The sequence below is a fragment of the Dermochelys coriacea genome, chromosome 9, assembly GCF_009764565.3.
Source record: "Dermochelys coriacea isolate rDerCor1 chromosome 9, rDerCor1.pri.v4, whole genome shotgun sequence".
Lineage (NCBI taxonomy): Eukaryota > Metazoa > Chordata > Testudines > Dermochelyidae > Dermochelys > Dermochelys coriacea.
This window is the reverse complement of record NC_050076.1, coordinates 12876294-12898156: the sequence shown is the minus strand read 5'-3', so window position 1 is coordinate 12898156 and position 21863 is coordinate 12876294. Positions and strand designations below refer to the sequence as shown.

The 21863-nt window shown below is 41.6% G+C and overlaps 1 protein-coding gene across 12 annotated transcripts in view; it reads right to left on the bottom strand.

Annotated features, from left to right (window-relative positions):
• Positions 1–21863, bottom strand: part of TBL1XR1 (TBL1X receptor 1) — a 178271-nt gene that overhangs the window by 88308 nt on the left and 68100 nt on the right. For all 12 annotated transcript variants that reach the window (XM_038415488.2, XM_038415492.2, XM_043491679.1 and 9 more), the window contains one exon: positions 19189–19253. The gene's annotated coding sequence lies outside the window, so the exon portion shown is untranslated. The remainder of the gene's footprint in view (positions 1–19188; positions 19254–21863) is intronic.

The following is a 21863-nucleotide window of genomic DNA, read 5'->3' as shown; positions in this document are numbered from 1 at the left end:
GAGCCCAGGTGCAGAGCCCCCCTTGCCCAGATACCCACGCTCCCTTCCCCCCAGAGCCCATCCATGCCCTCCCCCCAAGTCCAGACACCAACACCGCCTCTCCCCCACACCCCAGAGCTCGGGATCCAGAGGGGGGAAACAGCCTGACGCTCGGTCCCAGGCTTGCACAGGGTTTCCGGGCACACCACCCTCTCCTTTCCTCAGGGCATGCTGGGAACTGCAGCTTCCAGGAACCCTCTAGCTCTCTCTCCCTAACACCCGGCAGAGTCTTCCATGTGCGAGCTGGGCATTGCGCAGTAGTGCAGAATTCCCCCAGGAGTATTATGTTGTATTCTAACCTTTTCAGAAAACTACAAGCAACTGAAGATAAGGCTTAACCCTGGACTGCCAACTTCAGCCAGAAAGCTGCACCACTCAGGAGCATCCAAATAGGGCTGTCAAGCGATTAAAAAAATTAATCGTGATTAATCACACTGGTAAGCAATAATAGAATACCATTTATTTAAATATTTTGGAAGTTTTCTACATTTTCAAATATATTGATTTCAATTACAACACAGAATGCAAAATGTACAGTGCTTATTTTATATTTATTTTTTATTACAAATATTTGCATTGTAAAAAACAAAAGAAACCGTATTTTTCTATTCATCTAATACAAGTACTGTTCTGCAATCTCTATATCATGAAAATTGAACTTACAAATGTTTAATTATGTACAAAAAATAACTGCATTCAAAAAACTAATTTAAACAAATTTTATTAATTATTAAATAAATAAATTTCATTAAAAATAAAACAATGTAAAAAACTTTAGCGCCTACAAGTCTACTCAGTCCTATTTCTTGTTCAGCCAATCAGGCAAAAGAGTTTGTTTACATTTGCAGGAGATAACGCTGGCCTGCTTCTTGTTCACTATGTCACCTGAAAGCGAGAACAGGTGTTCACATGGCACTGCTGCAGCCGGCGTTGCAAGATATTTACATGCCAGATGCGCTAAAGATTCATATGTCCCTTCATGCTTCATCTACTATTCCAGAGGACTTGCGCCCATGCTGATGACAGGTTCTACTTGACAACAATCCAAAGCAGTTCGGACCAACACGTGTTCATTTTCATAATCTGAGTCAGATGCCACCAGCAGAAGGTTGATTTTCTTTTTTGGTGGTTCGGGGTCTGTAGTTTCTGCATCAGAGTATTGCTCTTTTAAGACTTCTGAAAGCATGCCCCAGCCCTCCTCCCTCTCAGATTTTGGAAGGCATTTCAGTTTCTTAAACCTGGGGTCAAGTGCTGTAGCTATCTTTAGAAATCTCACATTGGTACCTTCTTTGCGTTTTGTCAGATCTGCAGCGAAATCGTTCTTAAAATGATCAACACGTGCTCAGTCATCATCTGAGACTACTATAACATGAAATACATGGCAGAATGCGCATAAAACAAAACTGGAGACATACAATTCTCCCCCAAGGAGTTCAGTTACAAATTCAATTCATGCATTATTTTTTTAACGAGTGTCATCAGCATGGAAGCATGTCCTCTGGAATGGTGGCCAAAGCATGAAGGGACATATGAATGTTTTGCATTTATGGCACATAAATACCTTGCAATGCCAGCTACAAAAGACCCATGCGAATGCCTGTTCTCACTTTCTGGTGAAACTGTAAATAAGAAGTGGGCAGCATTATCTCCCTTAAATGTAAACAAACTTATTTGTCTTAGCAATTGGCTGAACAAGAAGTAGGACTGAGTGATTTATAGGCTCTAAAGTTTTGCATTTTTGAGTGCAGTTATGTAACAAATCATAGAGAGAGTATCAGGCTTGGAAGGGACCTCAGGAGGTCATCTAGTCCAAACCCCTGCTCAAAGCAGGGCCAATCCCCAACTCACTCATCCCAGCCAGGGCTTTGTCAAGCCTGACCTTAAAAACTTCTAAGGAAGGAGATTCCACGACCTCCCTAGGTAACCCATTCTAGTGTTTCACCACCCTCCTAGTGAAAAAGTTTTTCCTAATATCCAACCTAAACTTTCCCAACTGCAACTTGAGACCATTACTCCTTGTTCTGTCATCTGCTACCACTGAGAACAGTCTAGATCAATCCTCTTTGGAACGCCCTTTCAGATAGTTGAAAGCAGCTATCAAATCCCCCCTTAGTCTGCAGAAGAGAAGAATGAACAATCCCAGTTCCCTCAGCCTCTCCTCATAAGTCATATGTTCCTTTAAACATTTTTGTTGCCCTCTGCTGGACGCTTTCCAATTTTTCCACATCCTTCTTGTAGTGTGGGGCCAAAACTGGACACAGTACTCCAGATGAGGCCTCACTAATGTCGAATAGAGGGGAACGATCACGTCCCTCAATCTGCTGACAATGCCCCTACTTATACAGCCCAAAATGCCTAGCAGCTTTCTTGGCAACAAGGGCACACTGTTGACTCATATCCAGCTTCTCGTCCACTGTAACCCCTAAGTCCTTTTCTGCAGAACTGCTGCTGAGCCATTGGGTCCCTAGTCTGTAGCAGTGCATGGGATTCTTCCATCTTAAGTGCAGGACTCTGCACTTGTCCTCGTTGAACCTCATCAGATTTCTTTGGGCCCAATCCTCTAATTTGTCTAGGTCCCTCTGTATCCTATCCCTACCCTCCAGCATATCTACCACTCCTCCCAGTTTAGTGTCATCTGCAAACTTGCTGAGGGTGCAGTCCACACCATCCTCCAGATCATTAAAGAAGATATTGAACAAAACCAGCCCCAGTACCTATCCTTAGGGCACTCCGCTTGATACCGGCTGCCAACTAGACATAGAGCCATTGATCACTACCCATTGAGCCCGACGATCTAGCCAGCTTTCTGTCCACCTTATAGTCCATTCATCCAGCCCATACTTCTTTAACTTGCTGGCAAAAATACTGTGGAAGACTGTATCAAAAGCTTTGCTAAAGTCAAAGAATAACACGTCCACTGCTTTCCCTTCATCCACAGAGCCAGTTATCTTGTCATAGAAGGCAATTAGATTAGTCAGGCATGACTTGCCCTTGGTGAATCCATGCTGACTATTCCTGATCACTTTCCTCACCCCTATGTACTTCAGAATTGATTCCTTGAGGACCTGCTCCATGATTTTTCCAGGGACTGAGGTGTGGCTGACTGGCCTGTAGTTCCCTGGATCCTCCTCCTTCCCCCCCCCCCTTTTTTTTTTTTTTTTTTTTTTTTAAAAGATGGGCACTACATTAGCCTTTTTCTAGTCGTCCAGGACTTCCCCTGATCACCCTGAGTTTTCAAAGATAATGGCCAATGGCTCTGCAATCACATCCGTCAACTCCTTTAGCACTCTCAGATGCAGCGCATCCGGCCCCATGGACTTGTGCTCATCCAGCTTTTCTAAATAGTCCCGACCCACTTCTTTCTCCACAGAGGGCTGGTCACCTCCTCCCCATGCTGTGCTGCCCAATGCAGTAGTCTGGGAACTGATCTTGTTCATGAAGACAGAGCCTTAAAAAAGCATTGAGTACATTAGCTTTTTCCACATCCTCTGTCACTGTGTTGCCTCCCTCATTCAGTAAGGGGCCCACACTTTCCTTGACTTTCTTCTTGTTGCTAACATGCCTGAAGAAACCCTTCTTGTTACTCTTAACATCTCTTGCTAGCTGCCCTTCCAAGTGTAATTTGGCCTTCCTGATTTCACACTTGCATGCCTGAGCAATATTTTTATACTACTCCCTGGTCATATGTCCAGTCTTCCACTTCTTGTAAGCTTCTTTTTTGTGTTTAAGATCAGCAAGGATTTCACTGTTAAGCCAAGCTGGTTGCCTGCCATATTTACTATTCTTTCTACACATCGGGATGGTTTGTTCTTATAACCTCAATAAGGATTCTTTAAAATACAGCCAGCTGTCCTGGACTCCTTTCCCCCTCATGCTATTCTCCCAGGGGATCCTGCCCATCAGTTCCCTGAGCGAGTCAAAGGCTGCTTTTCAGAAGTATTCTGGATCCGTATTCTGCTGCTCTCCTTTCTTCCTTATGTCAGGATCCTGAACTCAACCATCTCATGGTCACTGCCTCCCAGGTTCCCATCCACTTTTGCTTCTCCTACTAATTCTTCCTGGTTTATGAGAAGCAGGTCAAGAAGAGCTCTGCCCCTAGTTGGTTGCTCCAGCATTTGCACCAGGAAATCTACATTTGTAAGTTGCATTTTCATGATAAAGAGATTGCACTACAGTACTTGTATGTGGTGAAATGAAAAATACTATTTCTTTTGTTTATCATGTTTACAGTGCAAATATTTATAATTAAAAATATTATAAAGCGGGCAATATACACTTCGTATTCTGTGTTGTAATAGAAATCAATGTGTTTGAAAATGTAAAGAACATCCAAAAATATTTAATAATTTTCAGTTGGTATTCTACCATTTAATAGTGCGATTAAAACTGCGATTAATCACTATACATTTTTTAATTGTGATTAATTTTTTTTTTTAGTTAATCGCCCTGTTATTACACAAGAGTATAGGGACAGAGTAGGGTGGCTAGGGATTTGGGGGTGGAGCCTAAATCTGAGTGCATTTCCCCTTCCCTCAGGTGGAAGGGTGAGAGATCTGTATGACCCTGGCTGGCTATGAAGTTTCTTCATACCCACTGAGGACCCTAACAAGTCTCTGGAGAGTACATAGGATGGAGCTGAAGATGCAAAGGGAAGGGAGCCCCATTTAAACTGCTTCTTGGAAAAGTGGCGAGGAGGTTATGAATATCCATTCTCTGCCGGGAGGAAGCACCAAGGCTAAAGATATCTTGCTCAGTCAGGTTTTGGTCCCCAGGATGCAGAAGCATTCCTCGCTGAAAGGAACAGCTGAAGGATGGGGACAAAGATACTCTGTCTCAATTATGAATCCTCCTCTGTGACCCCCTTCTGCCTCCCCTGACTTGGAGGCAGCTGCAGGGCCAGCTGCAAGCCTGGACAGGGAAGTGTGCTGCATTCCCCTAGTTCCAGAACACTAGTGCACTCACTGCCAGCCAGCTGAGGTGAGAGTGGGGCAGGGTTTGGAGAAAGAATGGCTGGGATACACTGTGAAGTCGGGACCCACTCTGGAAGCTTTGGGAGGTTGGAGCAGAAGAGAGGCAGAACTGGGTTTATCTAGGTTACAATAAGGTGGACAGAGTAGAGAAACCTCAGCCAGCAGGAACCTGCTGCAGGAAAGCAAGGAACAATTGTGCAGCAAAGCAAAAATTAAATAGTCTGGGCTTCATAATCTTCTCCACTGAACGCATCCGATGAAGTGCGCTGTAGCTCACGAAAGTTTATGCTCAAATAAATTTGTTAGTCTCTAAGGTGCCACAAGTACTCCTTTTCTTTTTGCGGATACAGACTAACACGGCTGCTACTCTGAAATATATCAAAACTGGCGCTCAGCCTGACTGGCAGAAGAAAGAGGAACACACAGGGCCTGAAGTGAAAGACTAGGGATCTGCCCATTAACTTTGATGGGTTTGGATCAGGCACCTCATGGACTGCAATGGCAGAGATAACATCCTGACTGAGCCCAAACATGGAAAGATCCAGCCCAGAAGGATTATTTCTGAGAAAGTTACATGCATGCAAAAAGAGGGCATTGTAATGAAGATGACCTGCAATTTTAATGTCACTATCATGATCAATACACATTTTCTGTTTGCTTTTTTTTGCTATTAGAAAAGCTCTTCTAAACTGATTGCTGAGCTCTTCTAAACTGATCAAGAGACGTTTCACATAATCCAACCAGTTACTGTCGAGGGCATGAATTCTGTAGAAATGCCCAGTTTGTACCACATTGCAATCACGTTGAAGCAGGGACTAACCCTTCTTACATGTCTGGAAAGCACCTAGCACCCCATGAGTAATACCATAAACAAATAATAATGAACACGGCCACCCATTTGACACAAATCTGTCTTCATTTTCGGTTTATAGTAGCAACAGATTATTTCATGGAGATCTGCTGCCCTTAGCTATACCTCCGGTCACCAGCTCCTCTCCAACCCTCAATCCTCAAGGAAGACCCTGTTTTTCAAGCATTTGTTGCTTAAATCCAGTATGACTGCTCATTAGCACAATAATGTTCTCAATTGTTGGGATAGTGGCTATTGTAAGCGAGTTTTATATGCAAAACAGGGCTCTATGTAACTAAGATGAAATTCCGACATACAAGATAGTCTTTTAATTGGAAAGTTGACATCAAGCATTAAGTTAATTTGATTATTTTTCTGTATATGCTGTTAGTAATCAGGTTTTCTGGCTCTGTTTTCTGTTTTAGTTGAATCGTACAATTGAATTACTTGAACTTCTGGTGAACTGCACCAAAAGAGAGGAAAAGGAACTAATGCCTCATTTGATCTTGTGACCATAAGTTTGTGTTTTCGTTCCTTTTAACGTTTGACCATTTTTCCACCTGATTTATGTACGTACCTGATACTTTTATATTTTATTCACAAAAACAGAAACATCTTAACAGCCAATTTGTCTTCCTCTCATTTCTTAACTATTCCTAATTTCTATTTTATTTCGAAGTTATCATTAACACAAATTTAAAGCTGTTTTCTTCACAACCACGCACACCCACACCTCCACCAGATGTGTCTCTTTTCATTTTAATATACTCACTTTACCTCAAATACAGTAATTCACAGAAAGAGCAGCAATTTTTCCAACAAGGAAAACAAAAATAAATGATGAAACTGCCTACGTTGGTTTTACAAACTCTGCTATACCTAATTGCCAGATTCAGATTGTTATGTAAATTCTTTCTTCTATCCTTAATAGGAACTTGGGCTCTGTTCCTGCCATTGTTTTTAACTGTTTTATGACATAGTTCTCAGATATGATTACACATGAACATGTGTGCAAACATGTTAAACCATGTGTTAAGAAGACATGCAGAGCCCTCCTGCCTATAGAAGTTTTTCATTTTTGTACCATGTGTGTTCTTTTTGTGAGGACAGAAATTCCAAACCATGGGGGACATCTTGATGTGAGTAGCCCCCATTCTTGCAAGTACTGAAGTCAGAGACTGTTCCTCTGGGAAAGTACTAAATCTGGGATTAAGATCAGAACCTGGATTAGAAGAACTATATTATAGGCTTCAGATTCTCCTTTGTTCTGAACAGTTCTTATGTGGCCACTCCAATACAGCACAGTGCTGCCAAAACCAGAGCCCAGTATGGGCACGTAAAACCAGGTTAAAAAGAGAAAATGCATGACATCCATTTTCAAATAAGATTTTGCTCATCCAGGGCCCAGTGATGTAGCCTTTAATTCCACAACCTCCATAAGGAGGTTCAGTCCTATATACACGATTTAGGTATCAGGAACGGCAAGAGCAATAAGAACAGATTAACAATGGTTCTCATTTTCTCTTTTCTATTACAGAGAATGTTCTACCAGTTCCGTTCCTGGCCCAGTGCTTTCCACCCCTGTGATCCCACTGCACGGGTTACCTGCCAGAGGCTAAATATTCTGGCTATTTAGATTTTTTTTTTTTAATTATGATTTTTCTGAGAATTCTTAGTCAAATCCTATTTCTAAAATGTAGAATACTTTGAGATTTGGCAGAGAAACTACTTCAACAAATGGCACTGTGAGAAGAAATGGTGACTACATTTTGTTCGTAAGCACAGTGGCTTCACTTTCATTTGATTCTGTCCATAGTGAACTTAAACTCATGGCAGGAAGAATGTGGCCTCTCTCTTTGCTCTGTCCTTTTTTTGGGAACAGTCTTCCTTGGCTGTTTGCTCAATAAGGGATTAAAAAGTAACTTCTTACAAAGACAACAAAACCTTCCATAAAGTGATCAGGATGCAGCAGTGTACTTGAATTTTTAGTTCCTGCCAAAATAAAAACAGACTGCCCAGGCAGCCTTCCATACTGGCACATCAAAACCTTTTAAAAAGGCCATCAAACCATTATGGAATAAATGGTATCTCAAATTAATCCTCAAATGGGGGAGAGAGTATTTTCATAGGTCCTACTGAATCTACATACCAATCGATTATGTTACCTATTCATGACAGTCCTATAATGATGCCCTAGAGTCCTTAATCCATATATGCTACAACTACTCATCCATAACCAGACAAAAAATATTGCACCTTCACAACCAATTATCCTTATCCCATAATAACTCCCATTGACTTCAGAGGGAGCAGAAATGTGTCCTAAGTAACAAAAACCCCAAGTTCAAGTGAAAACCAAGCCGTGAAATGAATTTTCATAACTTTATCAAAGCTGGATTAGAACAATTTGACTGAAGTTCCCTTGCAGAATATGGCTACAATCACTGGTAAAACCTCTCTTCGGTTTCATGCATACATGAACTTTTCTACTTTTTTTTTTAAACATATATTTAGACTGTCCTCTAAATTCATACCTGCCACAATTTTCCACTCACTTTGTTTAATTTAACCCTAATGTTCCATTTATGTTATGTATTTAAGCAAAACTTCTTGTACTAAATGCAATACCCCACTGTATTTCATAATTGCCAATGCTATGATGATAACGTTCTATAAAATGCTAGCTGAAGCAACATATTAGTCAAAGATATACGGTTGATTCTCTTACTCTTCTACTCCCAATCCTACACATATAACGTGTATTATGGATTTCTAGGCAAGCGCTTTATAGCACCTTGGTTAAACATTTTACCAAATTTTTTAAAATGCTGTAGAGTCTAGGGTCCCAGTTTAAGTCAAGAAATTTCTCTGACAATTTTTATTGGATTACTAGTTAAATTTCAGATTCTGTGTCAGATTATTTTATTATGTTTTGCCACTTTTCCAGTGACTTCTTGGGCTACCTCATTCTGGTTCATAAAAGAAATATATTGATAATTCTACAATATTATTTTGTTACTGGATTTACTTTGCTCCAAACTTTTGGAAATGAATACTTTAGTTATATTCCATAAACTGTGAAAGCAAACGGTCTTAATAATGAATTACAAGAGCAATTTTAAGCCCCAGTCCTGCAAACACATTAAAGCACGATTAACTTTAAGCACGAGTGGTGCTTGTTTACTTCAACGGAATTACTTATGTGCTTAAAGTTAACCAAATGTGCAAGTATTTGAAGGATGAGGGCCTTTGTCTTTCAGTGTTATTTCTTATAGAGCTCCTACTCGTATCTCTGCTGTTAGTCATCTGCAATGCATGCTTAGTGCCCACAGTGACCTGAAGGATCCTTAAGAGAGAGCGAAGAAAAAAAACCAGTTACCTACAATAACTGTTGTTCTTCGAGATGTGCTGTGCACATATACAGCCCACCGCGGAAGTATGTGAACCCAGGGAACTCAAGCCGGAGACTTCTGCCAACCGTACCACGTGTCCCTGTTCTCCTCATGCATTGAACTGAGGCCATTAATGGGGCATGTGTCCTGCCTCCCTTCCATCCCTTCTCACCACTTGTGAAATTATTGACCAAAGTATCAGGGAAGTTGGGAAAGTCATGGAACATGTCATGGAACTTATATGTGCACATCACATCTCAAAGAATGTAAGTAACCAACCATTCTTTTCTCCCTTGAGTGATTGTGCACATATACATTCCACTGCAGGGGACTCTGTAGCAGTTCCCTTACAGGTGGTGGGACTGCGGGATATCTGGACAGAGATTGCAATACTGACTTGCCAAAGTTAACATTGTCCCGAAAGTTACATACAGACAATCATGCTGCTCTCTGCAGATATCTTTTATGGGAACGTTGCTCAAAAAAGCTGAGGAAATGCACTGAGCCCTGGGGGAGTGAGAAGAGGAAGAGAGACTTTTACAAGATCTTAACAGAATTTGATACAGTCAGAGATACAGTGTGAGATATGTTGAGATATCAATGGTTTGCCTTTGACTCTCTTGGCATAGACTACAAAGGGTGTGGGAGAGGCTTTGAACAACTTAGTGCAGTCAACACAGAATACCAACGTTGTACAGACATAGGAAGTGTGAAGTTTTTCAGCCTGATTCTGACCCAATCTCTTGCTTACTGAGCTTGTCTCTTGCGATTCCTCCAACTCCCGTCAATAACTACCGTCCCTGACATGTCCTGTGACAGCTAGGCCAGACCACCTACGCCTCAATTCCTTATGCCAACATGAACCAAGAAATCCAAGTTCACAATACACTATCATCAATCAAAATTCTGAATTTACGGATGTTGGTGGGTGAGATATAAAATGCATCAATCACTTAGATCACACAGTCCCCAAAAGACTTCCATTGTTCTAGAGTTCAGAGTGACAAACTGAAAAACCTAGAGTCCTACAAAAAACTGCCCAATTTTAAAATCACACATAGCATAGAAGAGTAAATCAGTCCTTTAAAACTGAGGTTTCAACAGTACTAAAAATCCCATCTCACGTCTGCTGAGCCAACAACTAATACAAGTGCAGGAATGTATTGGCACTGCAGATACGAACACATGTGGGTCTCACTCCCTTCCATTATCTGTGCCCAAAGGCTCTGATGGAATCTTTATCTTTCCACAGCTCATATAAAAGCACTCTGCACAGATTCAGTCCCCTGCCAGCATACAACACAGACACTAAGGACACCACAACGTGTGCACAAATCAGCATCTTGGGACACCTGGTGGATTGCCCAACTAGGAACTGAGGATTTCAGTACGCAGTGTTCCCCTAACTTTTGAAAGACAAGTCCCCAGCATTTAGGAAAATAAAACCAATACACTCTCCTCCTTCAACCCTTCATGTATGGTTAAAGCATGTGAAGAGGCCAAGGGAGGGCCCTATGGAATTTATATGTTGCACAGGGATTTGAGGGAAGGTTCTGTAATGGATCTTTGGGTAAGATGCCTCCTCCAAGACATTTTTTTCCACTTCTCCTAGTACACCCCTTTCAAGTGACAGGAACTGACTACTTCCTCACTCTGCAGAGCAAATCTATTAGCTGATCAGTGTCTTTTTATCTCCAGGTTCTCAGCCTTGACAAACATCTATGTAACTAGGATGGGGCTGAGGAGTCACCTCTTCACAGCTATTAAACTGGCTACTGTATTTGAAAGTTCATTGGGATGGTCCTTATCTAAGCCACCATATAGTCCTTCCTGTTTGATTCCCCGACAACCCCTTTTGATCTGACGCCGTAGCAAGTAATCCATCATGAACACAAAGGCACGCACAATATTTATAAAAATAATGCAGATATTTCCAGTTTCTCCACAGGTTCATACACACTTTTAATATGTCAAGGGAGGAGCTCTGCACCTCAGGAAAGCACTTACAACAGCTGCGCAGCTCCTAAGATTCACTGGAGAAGCCCTCGTAAGGTATTGAGCAAGATCTTCTGGTGGTATCTAGTCAAATATTTCTGGAGTATGGAATCTGCACCCTCTATTGCCAATTTTTTTGCAAGACAGCAGAACTTTGGACTCCTGGAGAAAGAGGCTCAAAGAAAAGTATCTTTTTAGTCGCAAAACAGAGCATATTTGATATATAAGCTATTGAAATGCAAACATTCCCCTTTTCTCCCCTTTCCCCAGAGTTAATTGTCAGTTTGTGTATGGAAAAGTTGAGGTGTCGGAGATTCAAGATCTGCCTCCATCCCCCACCCCTTTCTTCTTGGATACCAGAAAATATTTGAAATAGAACCCTGTGCCCTGAAAGGCTGCAGGGACGGGTTCCACTGCTCCTCTCTACAGGAGGAAGTCCACCTCTAGGGTAAGCATACTGTTGTGAGAATGATCCCTGAAACGGGCTCAGGGCATAGAGGAAGTAGTTTCAAACTCCATCGTTTAGCCATGTCAAACGACATGCAGGATCCACTTGTCCATTGTTGTTATTCTCCATGCTGGTAAAAAGTTTGTGACGGCCCCCAAAGGGGTGGTTGGCAACTGCGTTAGGATATAAAGTGGTTGAATGCTCTCTAGATGCACTTAGAAATATTGCTTATGCAAAGATTGGGTATGCTGCGCAGAGGGCTACGCCGGTGGACCATGTGGATGAGATATGTGGGCCTTCGGGCACTTCTGAGGAGATTCATGGGCTTGCTGGTGGTAGCACTGGGGAGTTCCATAGCATTGTGTGGGCGATAAAATTTTCGTTTCAGCGCTGGCATATATATGTCATGGGATCGCAGGATGGCTCTACAGTCTTTCAGTGACTGTAAGGAATCATCCATTAATACTTAGTCCTGCCTTGGGTGCAGGGGACTGGACTAGATGACCTCTCAAGATTCCTTCCAGTTCTAGGATTCTATGATCTTCTGCCTGAAGAGGTGTGATTCAACAAAAGGGAGGTCCTCAACTGTGCTCTGTACTTCTCTAGAGAAACCTGAGGAATGTAACCAGGATTCTCTCCTCATGACTCTTCCAGTCACCACTGTACTCAAGGACACGTTCACAGAATAAACTGCAGCCTGAAGTATGTCCTAGAGACCAACCTGCCCTCCTCCAAAATAGCTTACAAGCAGGCACAATCCTGTTGAGGTAGTTCATCTGCAAAATCCGCCATCTGCCCATAGTTTTAAAAAAAAATCATATTTGGCCATCAGTGTTAGGTAGTTCAAGATATGGAACTGGAGGTTGGCTGAGGAAGAGACCTTGCTACACATAGTACCTCTTTACCATTATCTTTGGGTGGCAGCGTACGTGGTTGGGCTATGCCACAAGGTGCGTGCTGGTTGGAGAATGCCATTGTTGATTGGTAGGGCCACTCTGGCAGGTATTGATGTATGCAAGATGTCTAGTAGTTGGGTGCTGACTGTTTTGCACTTCCTCTAATGGAATCTGAAGAGCCTTAGCAAGTCTCCTGAGCAGCTCCTGAAATTGACAGAAGTCATCCAGTAGAGAAGAGGGAGTCGATGGCACAGCCACATCCAGGGATGACATGGGGAATATCTCTGGATCCATCAGTAATGATGGAGCCGGGCTGACTGGCACATGATCCGGTCCTGGTTCCAAACAATGAAGGATGGGATGGCGAGACAAGGGATTCCTTCCAGGTTGAGCAAGAAGGTTCTGAAGGCAAATATAGGGGCCGCAAGCTCCAATATAGCCAACCTGGTTGATCCTGCTGTTGCTGCAGCACTACCTATAGAGCCCAGTACCAGTGGCTCCTGGGCTGAGCAAGAGAGGATACTACCATGGTGGCATCGGAACTCTCTGTTAGTCATGCCTTCAGAATGGAAGCAGGGGACCACATCTAGTATCTGAATCCTCAGACTTGGAGGAACCAAAGTCCTGTACGAATTGGGGCACCGACGGGGTCAAAGGAATGGGGTGTGCTATAGGAACACAACCAGAGGGCAGCAGATCCAACACAGAAGAAGAGGCCCTCTTAGCAGGTGAATGGACTAGAACAGGCAGAGACATCAACCATTCCAGGGCAAACGATTCATCCCATTCTCCCAGGCATTAACGGCACCCGGTCCACAGACAGAACCAGAGCCAGTAAGGGGGCCTGCCTTGGGACTGATGAGTCACACTGCACCAGCCGAGCCGATGCAGAAGGGCTGCATGGTTGAGGAACTGGGACCAGCAGATCTGGCGAACAACATGACTTCTTTTCACTGTTGTGGGCCTTGGAATGCGCCCCTCCTCTGTGGATAGAAATCATGGACGGTGCAGCATCTTTCTTGGATCTGGAAGATGACTTACGGCCATGCTTACACACATTCTTCTGTGGTTCATAGCTAAGCCCCAGCGCGGGGTCCATAGCACTGGTACCTGCAGAACCCAACTGGGACTCCGTGGAGGGAGGTGCATCCTGGACTGCTCAGGCTGATGTACCTGGGGAGGGGAAGAGGGGCTGGTCTTCAGCCAGGATCCAACTGTGTTCCCATGGCAACCTCCATGAGGTGCTTCGTAAGGTGTAGGCCCTAGCCTTCCTGAGTAGGGACAGGGAAGGAGAAGCAGATACTGCACCTGGACATGACATGGGCTTCCCCCAAGCAGTACAGATAGCTATGTACAAGAATAGAAACAGTTTTTCTGGAAAGTGCATCACCAAGGATGAGAGAAAAGCAGAAGCTCCAACTCAGATAATGTGGTGGTGAAAAGAAATTGAAGACTCAGTCACTCCATCACACCCTTTATCGCCTCAGGTGAAACCACAAGGCAATTCAAGGTCGCATGCATGGACCAATGGAAGCTATTACTTTTAAAAGCTCCGGCTCCAGGAACATGGTGCATGCACATAACCCTCAATGGAATACACAGGGACCATCACTTGAAAAAATAAACAGATTGTCCCACTGAAGCATAACCTGTGGCAAATGAAGCAAAATAAATTTCTTGATTTGTTTTACATAGGATATTTCTATTAATAAAACCCAGCATAGCATTTGCCCTTTATGCAACACATCACATTGTTGACTCATTCAGTTGATCACCTACAATAAACTCCAGCTTATTTATGACCTGCTACATTCGCCCATTTTATATTTTTCAGTTTGATTATTTCTTCCTTTGTGAATCACCGACTCACATTTTCTTGACTTTTAGACTATTTCTCTGTTTTGTCACGGTCATGCTGTATTTCAGTTATAGTCTCCCAAGTACTTATGTTGCCTTCATACTGGCTTCAGATTTCATTCGTATACTCTCCACACCACCCAATGGAAATATTAACAACTCTTAAATTTATTGGTGGTACTAACAACAAAAACTCCTATGGGATCTCATTCAAGACCTTCCAAATTCAAAGAGAACTATTACTAAATTACCTTTGGTATCTGATTTTTAAAAAAGCTAATTGCAAACACCTTACACAATTATAATTCTTTACAGTTCTCCAATTTCCCTATGTGAATGTAATTTGGAACTATACCAAATGTTTAAATTAAATTCAAGATGCACTTTGAACACTGCATTTCCTTTCTCAAGTAAGATGGGTAGCCTATCAAAGAGAAAAAGTTAGTTTATTATGATCTTTTTTTGACAAACACATATGATCTAGTGATTAGAGAGGGGACTAGGAGTCTTGAATTTTATCCTTCACACAGCCATGAACTATGTGAGACCTTTAGTAAATATAAAAGGAGTACTTGTGGCACCTTAGAGACTAACAAATTTATTAGAGCATAAGCTTTCGTGAGCTACAGCTCACTTCATTGGATGCATTTTTTTTCCACCAAATGCATCCAATGAAGTGAGCTGTAGCTCACGAAAGCTTATGCTCTAATAAATTTGTTAGTCTCTAAGGTGCCACAAGTACTCCTTTTCTTTTTGCGAATACAGACTAACACGGCTGCTACTATGAAACCTTTAGTAAATATGTAACTACTTCACTTCCTCAAAGTGGGGCTCTGAAGTTTTGGGCTCCATGGATAAGTAGTAATACAGACTCAACTCCCTTCACTTAGTTGGAATTATTTGTTAACTTGAGCTACCTCTTTCATGGTTTTCTCCAAAGGTTCTCAGGAACATTACAGTTGAATAGGGAGTATATATCTGAAGACTACAGCAATATTGTAATTTTTGCTTCGCTACAGTGAAATACTATAAAATGATGTAATGCCCATTAATTCAATTTCAAAATTTTTCTTAAGGAAAATGCATCTTAGCTTACTTATTTACATGCTGTTAACATAGTTACTTACTTTTGCACAGAGTATGCATTGAATCAGATTTAAAATTAGAAAGATGCAAATTAGAGAAATTACAGGATTGTTGTGTTTTATACTCTTGTTTCTGACTGAGAATCCTGAAAGGCCACTGACACTATAAAAAACAAACAAAATAAATCACAAAACAAGTGTTGCTGGATCCTTGAATAGAAGGATCAGACACACTTGGGATTCAATCCTACAAAGATACTGGAGTACAAGGATCCCGATCAAGCCAAGTACTTAAGCTTGGGCATTACTATAAATATCTGAGTAGTGCCATTAACTTCAGTGTGAATAGATGCATGCTGAATATTAGAGATATATTTCAGCTTAAGTGCTTTGCTTCACTGAGTGTTTGGCACTTGGTACTTTGCAGAATTGAACCCTATATCCACAACCCAAGACAGAGGTGTTTGGGGGAAAATAAAAATTCCTTTCAAGTCACCTACTGTCACCATTTTATCTACAGAATCCGCAAGGAAAACAACTCATATACTAATACCCACCTTTGGGAAGATGGAAAACTTGTCTGACCTGTCTCTTAACTTTCTTAGTATTTGGGTATACTTCTAATTAAAAGATAAGTAACTGTTCTGAAATAGTTGAAATAGTAAAATATGTCCCATCTCTGTAGTGATAGCAGCTCTTATGAAAGTACTGAAGACCATTCCTTGATGCTCGACGTAGCAGTTAAGTATCTGATTATTACTGAACCAAATAGCATACCCATGAGACTGTACAATTCTTTGTTTGATATACTTTGTGGGGAGGGAAAATTAGGACCGAATGCAACAAGATTTCAAATACAGATCTTCTCAGTATTTTAAAATTTAATGAAGTATTAAGACTAGCTTAATACAGAATGAGTCACGTTTTTAAGGGAAGTAATAACACAGAACTATAATTTCAAATCTTGGCTAAAAAGATGTTCTGAAATTAAAAAAAAACAGTATTGTTTTGCGTTGGAAAGTAGCTGAGATTAGCAATAAAATTTTGGAGCGAATAGAAAGGTCTAAGGGTACAGCTAGCCTCACGCTTTTGGACAGTGAATGCCATTCTACCCTGAAAAGTGAATGGATGAAAATGGCATCTCCGTAACTCAACAGATCTGCTTCCCGTGGGTGAAATTCATCACTGGGACAACATATTACTATGAAACACCCATACCCCATTTTAAGGGCTTAGCTGAGACTTAAGTGGTACATAGGGTTTGCATAGGTCAGGAGTGAGCAATAATTTTCTCAGGGGGGCCACTCCACAAATTTTTATACATAGTCATGGCCTGCACTTTTCTACTATATTAATGGAGGGGATACAGGGTCTGGAAGGGAGTTTGGGCACAGAAGAGAGCTCTGGGCTGGTGCAGAGTGTTGGGGTACAGGAAAGGGTGAAGAGTTTGGGCTCTGGGAGGGAGTTTGGTGCAAGAGGGTGTTCTGACCTGGGGCAGGAGATTGGGGTGCGGGAAGGGGTGCGAGGTTCAGGCTCTGACCAGGAGGCGCTCATCACAGATGGCTCCCAGCCAGCGGCGCAGCAGGGCTCAAGCAGGCTGCCTGCATGCCATGGCCCCATGCTGCTCCCGGAAGCGACTGCAGCAGGCTGCTGCTGGCACATCTTTGCATGTCCCTTGGTGGGAGGGGGATAGCAAGTCTCCATGCACTGCCTGTGAAGTACTGCCCCCTCAGCTCCCATTGGCCGGTTTCTGGCCAATGGGAGCTATGAGGATGGTACTGGGAGTGGGGGCAGCGTGTAGAGCCATGTCCCCACCCACGCCAGGGGCATGCAGAGACACACCAGCAGCAGCCGGCCATTTCTGGGAGCAGTGTGGGGCCACAGCAAGCAGACAGCCTGCCTGAGCACCCCGCTGTGCCGGGGTGACTTTTAGCGGCCCAGAGATCGAAAGGGGGCAGCCAAAGAGCCTGGCAAGCTGAAAAGACTGAAATGTTAGACAGGCTGGATCTGGCCCGCAGGCCGTATTTTGCCCACCCCGGGCATAGGTCCACTGCACAGAGGTGATTTTCTCGGAGTTATATTTGCTCCCTTTAATGACAAGGTAATATTGCATTATGTTTCACTCCTGGTTGTCTTGTCCAGCCAATGCAGCTTTTCCGTCTTACGCATCATCAACAGAGTAGTTTACTAAATTCAATATCAGGACAAATGAGTTACATCTATACAAACCCACTGCCTTTTTTTGCTGTTACTTAGAGCACAAGATGAAGGCAGTGAGGTTGTGAAACTTTAACTAAGGCTGTAATTGATTTGCGTATCTTTTAATACGCATGATTATACAAAATGAAGGACCCAGTTCACCTCTCAGAACCCAGGGGGAATTTTCAGGGTTCTCAGTTAAAAAAAAAAAAAACCCACAAAACTTAACCAACCAAACATCTTTTTTATTTGTGAACCAAGCATATTTGTCACTTTTCAGGTTAGAGCTACAGGTTATGATTTTAAAACTGCTGCACTGTGACAACAGAGGACATCAAAATTGCAAGGAAAGCTGACCAGAGGTAGAGGCAATAATTTGAAACCCTTTCCCTGGTCCTCACTTCTGTGACCTACTCCCCCAGCCCTCACTTCTGCTCTCTATCTGCTCAACCACTACAAAAGCAACAATAGCTTTAAAACAAACAGTCTGCAATTTTAAACTTGCAATAATCTACAATGCTTATTAACATTACACAGAGGGAGTGAGAAAAGATTACATCAGCCTTGCCCATTTCTGTGAGCAAAGAGTAACTTCACTAGTTTTATGCTGGCAAATATGTTGAAACAAGAAGCCGCTGACACTGCATAGCTTTTTAACAAGAGAAGCTGTTAGTATTGAAATGAACTTGCAAAAGCATGCTACTGGGGGTAGTAGAATATCTAGCCAAATCAACCACTTGCCCATGCTCTTGGTCAGAAGAAGAAACAGAAACAGTTACCAACAGGGTGAAGGTACTAATAAAATGTTATCATCAAATTAAACTATTTGTTGAAACTAAATATGTTGCTATATTTGCCCACAGGATTAAATCTGGAAATACTTGTAAATTCCTTTGTCAACTGGTATAAAGCTTTGGTTTTCGCTGCAGAAAACTCTACTTGCTTTCTAAAAGTAAGACCTGGTCTGAACTACAGGGCTAGGTCAGATGTAAGATGTTTAGCATTAACCTAGCTGCAGAAGCGTCTTCACTTAAATTTGGCTCCCACCAACGTAAGTGTCTCTTTACACCTATTTAGTAACACCACCTCCCCGAATGGCATAGCACTCCAGTTGATGTAATTACATCAACAGGGTCAGTGTAGACACTGTGTTGCTTATGTCAACTGTTACTAGCTTTCAGGAGCTGTCCCACAATGTCCAACACTGACAATGCAATCTGTGCAAATGTTCCTGCTGAGCACGCACAACCCACACAAGGAGCCAAATGCTGCATACAAACAAGCGATTTAATAACCGCGGTGGCTGTATGCTGACGCAAGTTAGGTTCTTATAATTTTGTAGTGGAGACATGGCCTAAGACTTTCAAAAACATTATTTACAATATAAGATTGACTTACAATGGCACTGGAAGAAAGAATCATACCACTTTTTCGTAGGCAGTTAAAATTGTATTTACCATTGGCAGTGCATTGATGTAGGGAAGTTCTCCTGTCTGCTGCCTCCAGTCACAGGAAGATGATGCTGAAAAAGAAATGTAGAGACAAATAAAAGGATAAAGTTTTAACATTTAAAAATAGATGTGTTAACAGAATAAAACACAGATTAAAAAAAACCAATATCAGTTGTGGGACCAGATGGTGCAGGGGATCAGTAAGAGACACTTACTGTAAAGTTTTCACCTCAGAATTTATATACAGACTAAATCAGCAGTGATTGGGAATGGTAATAACAAGAACAATTGGTTTTCCTATCAGTCCTGTTGCTAGTAGACAGGTGTCCACATCATAAAAATTACCCTTGCAATTGTTATCCTTCTGGAGGTACAGAACTTATGAATAAATGACTATGAAGAATGAACTGTCTTATGCCATTAGGCCATTGGACACTTGCATCCACATTCAGTGGAAATCTACACAGACACAAGGGTCCATCCCGAAGGAGCCTATCGTTGGACCACGCCTTTTGATATATTTCTCCAGAGACAGGTTCTTAGATGTTGGCATGTTATTGCCCATGCCAAATCTGTTCTAGGAATAAAAGACTTCAGTTTCCTGTGATATTTCTGTAGCACCTTTTGTAAGCACTAAAACAAAAAAATCCTTGGTTTGACTGTAGAACATTCATCTTGAATGTTTAAATTGGGGTTGGAAGTGGTAAATGATACATTTTCCTAAGGCATACATCACATTAGTCAATATAAGTGTGCACATTTGGAAGAACGTGCAAAGCTGTTAAATTTACCAAGTTGTACAGTAATTTAGAAAATTGAGAAAGTCAGTTTATTTTAGCTGCATGCAAACATTTGAAAAAATATGTTATAAAAATGCTGCAGGTAGGACATTCAAGAGCAGACTGGTGTTGAGGCAGATTATTTTTTTAGTCTACCAGCCTTAATGTAACTTTTTTTAAAAAATAAATAAATAAAAAATTGACTATTCCCTATTCTCTAAATGAATGTTTTTAAAGCCACAAAAAACTCAGTAATAATTACTGAGTAATAATTAGCTCATCAAGAGGTAGAAGAATACTGCTAAACAGTATTCGCAAGCATGTGTTTGATATCCAAATAGCTGCTCACTCCAGCCATGTTCATGCCCCTTTTTATTCACTACTTCTAAATGTATTTTTGTTCACACAAATGGTTGGAGGGGGCTGCTCTCCATTTGAATACCCGTGTTTGCATAGATTATTTGCTATTGGCTATTTTCAAAAAAATCAGTCATTCAATCAGAGAGCAGAAACAATACCATGTACACTTAGGGTGACCATCCATGTAACGGACAACAAAAAGTTTGCAAATAACCCAAACAAAATTTGTTTACCCGAATTGTTTGATCAAATTATTAGCAACAAACAACTGAATTTGTAAAATTCACCACAGAAAAATTGTTCATTAATCCTTGGGGAAAAAAAAACTGACCAAATTGGTCAAATAAGTGTCTGGTACGAAAATGTCAGACAGACAACTCTATTCAAAAACAAGCATCCTGTGCAGCAGAAATTAATGAATTTACACTATTCCCAAAACATTCTACAAGCTATCCATAAGCACGTATCAAAGAGAAACATAACCTTCATAATGCAAGTGTATGGAGGCACCGCAGAAGATGAGAATGAATGCAAAATATGCTGGGAATTCAGATATTTGCAAATGTGCTTCTTCTCCCTTGCTTAGCTGCATTATTGATGCAGAAATTATTGGAATCAAAGGAGGAAAAAATCCACTTGTTAAGTGGCATGATTTTTTGTGTGGAAAAAGTGAGTGCGTCTTTTTATACAGCTAGCGCCTTGGATTAGGACAGAAATCTTCATCATATCACTCAGCATAAACAGTATATAGATACATTATTTGGCTATAATTGGAGTTCTCTAAAAGTTCTAGTTCATCATTTCTTGAGACACATGCTATTAGATCACTTCGCTTACTGAGAGCAGACTAAGTCACTTCAAGGTTTTGTGCCACAATGGAATACATTGGTGGACAGTGAAAGATGATAAAATCCAGCTCTGTAGTCTAGTTATAGGTGTGACACATTTTGTGAGGTTTTATTTATGAATATAGTAAGAGGTGTGAGGAAACAGATAAAAACACTCGGATACAACAAGAGAGGCTTTCTTCAGCCTAAATTAGGTGCCAGGATTGCCTCTCTCCAATTCCTTCCTTTCCCAGTATTAATTTCAGAGTGCAGTTCTTAAGGTCAAAGCTATAGAGAGAAAGCTCTCACTCTGCTCTGTGGGAGGGGCTTTATGCCATAACTGTCGTCAGCATCCATTTTAAATCTAAAACACAGTCCTGACAAATTGAGCAGCTGGAAGCAAATGAGTTACAAAAGAATAGGAAAAGAAAAAAAAAGGCAACTAAGTAGGGCAAATAAAAAGTGAGCTCTCAGAAGTATTTCAGGACTCCGTCACACCCTTTCTGCTAGTTTGTCAAACCCATAATTCAAACAGGAAAGATAATCTGCCTCTAATTTTGCTTATCAGGACAATGAAGAATGGTAAGGTGCAGAGCTGTAGAGCAAAGAACCTACACCTAAATCCGGGATTATACTCCTTCACAGAAAGAAGCCACTCAGTAACAGGTCTCCACGTTGAACACTCACTCACACAAGGAAGTAATCTCAAGCTATC